The sequence below is a fragment of the Rhincodon typus genome, chromosome 18 (genome assembly GCF_021869965.1).
Source record: "Rhincodon typus isolate 14 chromosome 18, sRhiTyp1.1, whole genome shotgun sequence".
Classification (NCBI taxonomy): domain Eukaryota; kingdom Metazoa; phylum Chordata; class Chondrichthyes; order Orectolobiformes; family Rhincodontidae; genus Rhincodon; species Rhincodon typus.
The window spans coordinates 47953195-47960944 of record NC_063349.1 but is presented as its reverse complement, the minus strand read 5'-3'; the positions used below and the strand labels follow the sequence as shown (position 1 = coordinate 47960944).

At 42.3% G+C, this 7750-nt stretch overlaps 1 long non-coding RNA gene across 1 annotated transcript; it reads left to right on the top strand.

Annotated features, from left to right (window-relative positions):
* The first annotated feature begins 696 nt into the window (after positions 1-696).
* LOC125481004 lies at positions 697-7286 on the top strand. Its single transcript, XR_007264101.1, has 3 exons — positions 697-937; positions 4320-4443; positions 7192-7286. It is a non-coding gene; the product is annotated as an uncharacterized LOC125481004 (long non-coding RNA).
* The last annotated feature ends 464 nt before the right edge of the window (positions 7287-7750 follow it).

The window sequence follows — 7750 nt, the reverse complement described above, 5'->3', positions numbered from 1 at the left end:
TGGTGTCATATTTGGTGTGAGAAAGTTCCACAAATACCTTTATGGATGGGAATTTGTAACAGTAACAGACCACAAGCCCCTGCTAGGACTACTCAAAGAGGACAAGGCCATGCTGCACGTAGCTTCAGGTCGAATTCAGCGATGGGCTCTCATCCTAAGTGTATAATCACAAGTTGGAACACTGACCGGGAGGCCAAATGTTAAATGTGGATGCAGTGAGTGGCCTCCTGCTGGCAGATACTCCACCGGTGATACAGCCCCTGGAAAAGTCCATTCTAGATTTAAACTTTCTCCACACCCTCTGGTCATCTGTGACATCCTTTGCAACACCAGGGATAGGTAGAACCTAGCTACCATCAGTTCTGAGGAGGGGTCACTTGTCCTGAAACAATTAACTTTGATTCCTCTCCACAGATGCTGCCAGACCTGCTGAGCTTTTCTTGCAATTTCTTTTCTTGTACAGGTAGAACCTCAATCACTTTGAAGGCGGGGTATCTCACCTGTGATCTGACACACGATATTCAAACAAGGTCGGTGAAATCGAATATTCTCAGTGAGGATTTGGCAACAGCCCAAAAGGTAGTATGACTGATGAGGTTAGCTGAGGAATTCTGCTGAATCATGCGACCTTAGGGTTTTTTTTTTGGGAACGCGAGTTTATTCTCGCCAGTCATCCCAGCAATGAGGAGCTTGTCTGAGAGTGGCCAATGTGATTTCGTTTCCAGGGGAAATGAGCAGGCAGAGAGGTTGGAGTGTCAGTGATTAAGGCAGTAGAGACTCCGCCCCTGATGAGGTTGTAAAAGGGTATAGGCTGCTACTGCTGCTTGTCTTGTCAGTGAGAGGAACAGTGTGGTGTGGGGAGAGTTGACTGACCTGACACAGGTTGAAAAGCAGATTGTACCTGATGTGTTTGGCAGCTACCGGTGAGACTCAACAGGTAGGGAGTCACGCTATCTTCTGTGTTCGGGCTTTTAACTTGGTACTACGGGGTGAGTGTATGCAGATTTCATTATTTCCAGGGAATTAAAAAAAGCCATTTTATTTCCTTTTTGTTTAGAAAAGCATATGCTCTTTCTTAATGGTTTATGTTTTTAGAACCGTTAAATCAGTGTGGAGATGCGCAAGGTTTTGAATCCTTGTTTTTTTTTTTGTTTGTGTGTGTCTGTTTCAGGGCTGTTTCCGCGGGCGATGGTGTGTTAAGGGGAATCGTGCTGCAATATGGAGCTTTCACACTTTATTCACTGCCAGAATTAACCCTTTTTCCCTCCTAGCGCGCAAGCTGCCGGCTATCTCTCTGTGATTTGCTATAGTCTGTGTCTGGAACGCGTTTTATTGCTGGATTTATCCAGGCAGACTGCTCGCCGTAAGAGAGAAATCCTTTTAGAAACAGGGAACTTTCTCACAGACGAGAAGTCTGAAGCGTCCTCCTTGTTCCATTTTTCTTCAGCAGCACAAGCAGTAAATGTGGTCAGAACTAACTTTTTTTTAAAGTAGCTTCGGAGAGGGGTATTTGGTCTCCTCGAAATGTGCCTTTCCCAAGGGCAGGGTTGAAATTTGGGGGGGGGGGGGAAGCTGCTTTATATGTACTACACTGAAGTTAATCTGAACTTCCTCCTTCTCTTCACAGTGACAAAGCAAAAATTGCCTCTACCAGGCAGGTGGGGAGAAGGGGTAGGCTTGAATTTCGATTTATTTGAATCAAAGCTGGACAATTAGTGGGCATATTTTGGTGAAGGTAGATTGAGAAAACGATTGCAGCAGGCAACGAGGACACTTGGCCTGTTGTGCCTGTACTAGCCCTGTTTTTTAAAAAAAAAGCACCTCGATCTGTCTTCATTTCTTGTTCCTTGTGACCTTGGCATTTTGCCCCACCCTAAGTGACTATCAATTCCCTTGAGCTCGACTTGAGTTTCTCTTCCATAAAATCAGACAGTGCAGTCCAGATCCTAACAATTTTAAAAAAAAAAAATCTGTCTCTGGCTTGCTGTAGTGTTCCAGGGAAGCCCAACGCAAGCTGGAGGAACAACACCTCATTTTCCGTTTGGGGACCCTACAGCCCTCCGGACTTAATATTGAGTTCAATAATTTTAGGGCCTGAACTCTCTCATGTCCCAGGCCTTGTTACCACACAGTCTGCCATTACACACTCCCTGCTGTTAGTCACTAACAGTCCCCATTAACAACTGTTCACCCTCCCAGCTTGATCGTTATCAACTCCTTTGTTTGTCCAACTGTCTTCCTCTCTCCTTGGGCTCTATCCTGTCGTTTACTCCCTATCCCACCCACCTCCCATATTTTCTGCATATAAACTGACGTTTTCCCAGCCACCATCAGTTCTGAGGAAGGGTCACTGGACCCAAAACATTAACCCTGTTTTCTCCTCCACAGATGCTGCCAGACCTGCTGAGCTTTTCCAGCAATTTTTTTTTCATAAAAAAATATCATTAGCCTCTTTGCCAATCACTTGACCAATGGGTTAGTTTAACCTGTTTGGCTATTGGTGACCAGGGAGCAATGCTCGATTTGACTGAAGTGTAAATGGAGTTAAATTTGGACAATGTAAAATTGCTAGACCCAATCCCATTGTTAGCCACCTACTGTTAATCAGAGTGCAAATCTAATTTTTAAGTTTACACAGACAAGACAGTTTTGATCAGCATGTTTTGTATCCTTCACCCACCTCACCCCCTTTAATTTTATTGAATCAGAGCTGGTCAGTTTTAAATTTCTCCCTGGCTACTGAATACTAGCAAAGTTCTTATCAAAGTGACCCTCTTGTACAATTCTGAGGATGCCATTTCGATATGGAAATAAATTCTGCAAGTAGTTTACTGATTTCTAATGTCTAAACATCCCCAGAAACTGTACTCGGAGCCTGAAAGTATTCATTTGAATATACTTTATTCATAATCATAAGTACAAATGTTCTAAATCAGATCTGAACAGCCTATGTAGAGAGGAAAGGAAGCAAACAAAACATTCTCAGCTTCTCAACAGTTGCCAAAACAAGGGCACTTCATGCTTGTGCAGAAAACTATACTTGTATTTGCGTCGAAGCGCTGAGGCTGACAACTGAATGGACCCTCACTCCGAAATATCTACATTCCCTTCTGTTCCCCAGAAGTAGATTTTGGCGTGGCAGTGGTAGCAGCATGAAACAGCAGCACCAACTGAATTTTTTTTTCCCCCCTCTCTTCTTCTCCTTCCCCCCCCCCTCCTCTTCTCCCCCCACTTCACCTGAGTGCTAACTTAATTGGGTAGCAGAAGCTTTGAGTTTGGAATTATTATCCTACATTTGCCCTGGAGGAAGCTAACAAGCTTGTACTTGAATTACCAAGGGGCTGGGACCTAGGTGGGGAAAAAAATCAGAACAAAGGAGAGTCCTTCTATTTAAAATATTGCTGTCTAAGTACCTTGCCAGTTGGTTAGAGATAGTAGGAACTGCAGATGCTGGAGAATCCGAGACAACAAAGTGCAGGGCTGGATGAACACAGCAGGCCAAGCAGCATCATAGGAGCAGAGAGGCCAGTTGGTTAGATTACTTTGATTTCATTTCTTCACTTAAATTCACTATTCAGGTTGTGTACTTTTTAAATTGCCTTCCTACTTTCTAGTTCTTTCTATTCTCTATATTACAGTTCTACTGCTACTTAAAATTATTCAGTCTCAGTCATGGTTTATGCAAGAATTCAATTGTGAAATATGATCCTTGATGACATGGAATATTAATGGTCTCAAATGACAGTGTGGGAGTGTCCATCCAGTTCCTGTATTGGATCAGATACAACTACATTGTTAGTTTGTGAAACTAATACAAGATCTGCCTGAATTACTAACATTGAGCCATTGGCTAAAAGGTGCTTTTAGGTGTTTAAAATATTACCCATCTACTTTTTGTCCCCTGAACAGACCAACATTATTTCGGTTTTCAACTTCTTGGTTTCTTGTTTGAAGAAATGGGGACCATTTCTTATTGGCCGATCTTTTCATTTTGTTTTCCAAACCCTTGCCCCCAAGCCTATTCGGGCTTCCTTTGCATTGTGCTTGATGTTTGAGCTGCTTAAAGCCTTTCTATCACCTTTCTATTATTTCCAGGATCTTCCACCTGAGTGGAGCCAATTTAACTCGTGATTTAAATATCAATAGATTAATTTGGCACAAGCCTGCTATTTGACAGGAAGGAAGAAACCATTGTTGTCATACAGCAAATGCATTCTTTTGACCATGTCAACATCAATCTTTTGTAAAATGGAGTAAGTATAGGGAACTGATCATGCAAGGAACAGAAAATGTTAACTTTTTTCTTTTTGCCCTTTCAGCTAAAGTTTACGAAGGTGCACTTCAAAGGTGTTGGTGATGAATCAATCCAGTGAAACAGGGGAACCCTATGACTATGATCTGATTGTCATTGGAGGAGGTTCTGGAGGGCTTTCAGCATCAAAGGTATGGCCTGAGTCATGGTGATGACAATTGTTGAGCCCACTGTTTGTTTTTGTATGGAGACTTGTTAGCAGGTGAGACATCTGACTCATCTGGTTCACTAATTTCCATTGGGGGTGGGAGGGAGGAGAAAGAACCTGCACCCTTAACTGGTATGGCCTGCATCTGACTCCAGACTCAGATGAGGTAGTTGATGCTTAATTGGGGCAAGCAGAAAATGGTGGCCTAACCAGAGGTGCCAACATTCCATGAAATGTTGGAGGGGGGGGAGCAGAATTCACTTTAGTTTCCCTGATCTTCCTGCTACTCTGCAGTAAGAAATTGATTAGGAGCCCTTCCACTGGATTCAGCCACACATCCTCTTTACCACCATGAGTGTGGACGCCTTCAGCTGACGCATGACTTTAATGTCCTAAAGTGGTCTACAGCTACAATTTTCACTCTGCCTGTCTGTCAACTCTTTGACCTCCAGTCAGAAACATGCCTCTATCTAAAGGAAATGCACAGATCAACAAAAAGTAACTAACTTTCCCTGCAACATATCCCACATAATCCAAGCTAATTGATTTGCTTTCTAAAACTAATCTTTTTGATCTGAAAAGTATAAGGACACTTCCTCAAATGGAGGTCTTAATCTCAATTTTCCAAAGTGGTACAATAGCTTAGTGGTTAGCACTGCCTCTCAGTGCCAGGGACCTGGGTTTGATTCTACCTTCAGCTGACTATGGCACTTGCACATTCTCCCCATGTCTGCGTGGGTTTCTTTTGGGTGCTCTGGTTTCCTGTCATAGACCAAAGATCTACAGGATAGATAGATTGACCATGTTAAGTTGCCCATAATGTCCAGGGTTGTACAGGCTAAGTGAGTTCACTGGGTAAATTCAGGGTTATGGTGATAGTGGAGGTGGAATGCTCTTTGGAGAGTCAGTGCAGACTTCATGGGCTGAATGCCCTGTATTTTCACCCTAGGGATTCTAGGATTCACATCTAAGCAAGGTTGGAAAGCGCCAACTAAAATTTGACCAGACCAGACCGAACACAAATCGCTGCTTTCCATGCCTTCTAACTCCTCTTAAATACACATGGAGCCATATTTTTGAATAACTTAAGTTGCACTTTAAAAATTCAATCTCCAACACTTTGTAATACTGGGCTTTGTTTTGCACAAAGGCAAGTGTTTTTACTTTCAATTCATCCCTTTTTAATTAGATCACCATCTTGTCAAGAGCACTTCATGTATGACACATATTTAGTTACCTGAGCAATCTTATGCTCTAACTGAAACTGACTTTAATGAAGACTGAATATTGGGCAGTGGTGAGCAATTAGTGGCAGATGTGACTGAAGACCTGACTCCATTGCCCTTCCTGTGCAAACCCAATTTTGCAAAACTCTGCTTGTGTCCAAACTTGTTTCAGAGATAGTAGGAACTGCAAATGCTGGAGAATCTGAGATAACAAGGTGTAGAGCTGGATGAACACAGCAGGCCGAGCAGGAAAGCTGACGTTTTGGGTCTAGGCCCAAAATGTCAGCTTTCCTGCTCCTCTGCTGCTTGGCCTGCTGTGTTCATCCAGCTGTAAACCATTTTATCTCTGAAAGCAGTTTTTAATGGGTTGCAAGTATTTGGTGACTTGGGTCTACGTTTGCCTGAGACACCCCACACTTGTGGGTGCTAGTCCAATTCCAGAGAAGCTGAGCTCAAATCTAGGTTGATAGTGCTGCATTTTCAGAGGGGCTGTCTATTGGTCAGATAGCCAAATGGCAGACTCTGTACTGTAAGATATTGTGCATATTTTGTTTTAAGTTACACCTGGTTAATTGACTAAAATGCTTTGGGGTTGTTACATAAAAGAAAGCACCAAAATTTATATAATAGACACCAAGGTATTAAAAAACACTTTGAAAATGTCTAGAACCTCTGGGAATATACAATTGGAAGCAAAGACACTGCCTTCATCCTTCTCCAGAGGAAGGCAATGTTTGCATGACCACAGCTGGAGGCATGTAAAATTTGTGAACTATTGTGATCTTAATTTGAGGACATCAACCACTTCAGTATTGATTTGAACTATGCAGCAGTAAGATGAGTTGCATGAGATTTTGCTAAAGGCTGAATTAGGTTTTAACAATTTCTATTTGGCTCAAACTTGCTATTTGTATTAGGCCTCGGAGGCTATACCTAGATAATTTTAGTTTTGGCCTTTTCCCAAGGAAAGGCCTCTACATCAGATCCACATTGTGGAAACAGTCCAACTTGTCTACATCGACTTAATATCTTAAAACTAATCTAGTTGCATTTGGCCCTAGAGGCTATGCAACAAAGGCTCATTAATTGAACTGTTATAGGACAACACTGCAGGAATTAATGTTCTTTTATTTTTTTTTTAAAAGAAATGAGACACACAAATCAAAACCAGACTTCTTGAGCTTGCCAGGATGGATGCTGGGTATTTCTCCACATGGAAGATATGAGTAAAGAGTTAACTATTTAAGACAGGTGGTGTTACCCCTTCATTCTAAGGGTTGTGAATCATTGGAATTCTGTTACCCAGAGGGCTATGGATGCTTGATCATTCTTCTCTTGACCATGAGAGGTTTTTGGATGCTGGGGTGATGTGGTGAAAAATGCAGCAGGTTTGAAGGGCCAAATGTCCACCTCCAGCTCCTATTATGTCCTGTGTAAAAGCTGTCTTTTAAAGAATTTTTCTTATTGCAAACGGCTACATGTTCAGTGTGCTCTCCCTTCCTCAGGAAGCTGCCAAGTATGGGAAGAAAGTCCTGGTCTTGGATTATGTTACACCTACCCCTCGCGGGACAACATGGGGTAAACGTTTCATGGCTTTTCTATTGTTTAAAATCATTACTTTTTCACTGTTTTAAATAGATTTCCAGGAGTTTGGCCAGAATCCCTTACAATGCCTTGGGCACTATACTTCCCTCCTAGTTTAAGAACATTATTAAATGATGAAAGACAGTGCTTCATCTAGTTTTGCTGTTGACTGTGCTGAGACATCAACTGTTTCATGTATTGATTGGAACTATGCAGCAGTAGGATGAGTTGCAGTCAGTAATAGAGATGGGTCAACAACTCCATCTCTCTGATTACAAATGACTCCAAGCTTTCTACACTCAATGTAGACATTTTTTAAACAGCTGTATCACCAAGGGTTAGAGATAGTAAGAACTGCAAATGCTGGAGAATCCAAGACAACAGGTGCAGAGCTGGATGAACACAGCAGGCCAAGCAGCATCATAGGAGCAGAAAGGCTGACGTTTCGGGCCTAGACCCTTCATCAGAAAAATCATTTTT